Genomic DNA, 2,084 nt, shown 5'->3' with positions numbered 1-2,084 from the left:
TGTCAGATTGCACTGCGCCCGGCCCGCCACAGGAGTTGCTAGTGCACAATGGGACAAGGACATCCCTGCCGGCCAAACCCTCCCCTAACCCGGACGACGCTGGGCCAATCGTGTGCCGCCCCATGGGTCTCCCGGTAGCGGCCGGCTGTGACAGAGTCTGAACACAGAATCTCTAGTGGCACAGCTAGCACTGCGACGCAGCGCTTTAGACCACTGCGTCACTCGGGAGGCCGAATGCACCGTATTTACCAGGGTCATATACAATGTTCCCTCTTTTTGTAAGCCCTGAGCAAATTTCAGGTCTGCTGAGCGCAAACATGAAAGTTTACTGTGAACACTGCATTTACTGTGAACACTGAGGCTGTACGCGCATTAAGTTTCAGTTTCAGACAGTGGTCAGGTAGGCTACCGTGGCTATTTGATCATAATGTAGGCCTACCAGTGTCCTACTATAAAAAACAATGCATAAAATGTATCCCATAACATTTTAACATGGAAATAGCTGTTCTGTCATTCAGCCTCCAGTAGCAGCCAATGTGTGGTGTTCAACATAGGCCTTCATTCCATGATACTTTTGAAAAAAAGATGCAGGGCTTGACATTAACCTGTGTATCCACTTGTCCTTCAGACAAGGAGGTGACTGAAAATGTTGTGTTGTTTGATGCAAGAAACCACTTAATAAATAAATATAATAATAATATACATGATTATTCCCATACCATTATTGCAGATAATTAGACAAATTATGCTACCCTCTGCATATTGACTACTTAGCTTATTCAAGCCTATCTCAAAATACAACACTGCCCCTTTAAGACAAAACAATTATTTTTACCTGACTAGCTTTTCAAAGATGTCTTGAAATGTGTTGTGCTCTTGTAGGAAGCAATAACTCCCCCATTGCTGACAAGAAATGATCTATAACTGGGCTAATAATTCACTAACTAGCAAAGGATATGAACTAAATGTTTATGCGTGGCTACATGCAGCTCTCCCTTAGATCTCAAAACAAGCACATCTACTCATGACCGCTAATGCTGTAAACACAGTCCAGTTCAAAGTGAATGGCACAGATCCATGTATGGCAATGGTCTATTTGCATATAGGTCTACTGCAGCTCTGATTGGTTATGCCTCACTGGTCTGTGTAGAGTATTGGCCAGTCTTACTCTGATGCATTCTGCCTACAACAAAACGTCTTGCATAGTTAGTTTTGCGTACTAAAAGGCCCTGCATGGTTAATCTGGTATTGTGCTTGCCTGAGCAGAGCAGAGCAGAGCTGTTGTGCAGAAAGTTGTCAAGGAAGTGAGTTAGTGTTTATACTGGACCTCCCGCAACCACCTGCCTTCAACCCATCATGTCAATGAGGAACTATACGGAGCCCTCTTCATTGTTCCAAAATTTGGGTAGGCAAGGTGATGCTGTACAGAGCTCAATTTGGCCTCTGCATGCCTCTGGAGGCTCCGCAATTGCTTCACACCATCCATATGGCCCCTCCGAACACATATTCAGATCAAGCATACATTGTCTTTAAGTCTTGCATAGTTCCTTTTGTTTCCATATGTTGAAAGTGGCTAATATTGCGTTGATTCGATCAAAATTCCTACAGTAAAGGGAAAGGTTGATCGTGTTAACTAATAAGGGGGAAAACTGTAGAAAGTTGAGTGAAGTTCAATCTAGTGCTTCTCTGCACAGGCTGATATTTTTCTGCACAGCAGTCCTGGGGGAGCTGTGCACCAGCACATGCACACAGTTTGTAACATTTGTCATATGCAGTATGTTGGTGAGTAGACATTCACTTTGGTCTTATTTGTTTTGTTGATAAACTAACATTAATCTTGTGTAGGTTAAGTTTACTACAACGTACTGCCACTTGACATCACATAATGAAAAGAATGTGGTATGTAATCTCTCCATTCCTGGTTCAATCGACCCCCGATTAATCGAGCAGAAAGCAAAGTGACACAAAATTGTGTGTAGTAATATCAGATTATTCATTTGACATTTAGATTTGAATAATTGTCGAGTGACGGTATGCCACAGGGAAACGTTATTGAGCAAGTTATTTTTGCCGTCCAAATACAG

This window comes from Oncorhynchus tshawytscha, linkage group LG01 (genome assembly GCF_018296145.1).
Source record: "Oncorhynchus tshawytscha isolate Ot180627B linkage group LG01, Otsh_v2.0, whole genome shotgun sequence".
Lineage (NCBI taxonomy): Eukaryota > Metazoa > Chordata > Actinopteri > Salmoniformes > Salmonidae > Oncorhynchus > Oncorhynchus tshawytscha.
Note: the sequence above shows the minus strand (reverse complement) of the source record.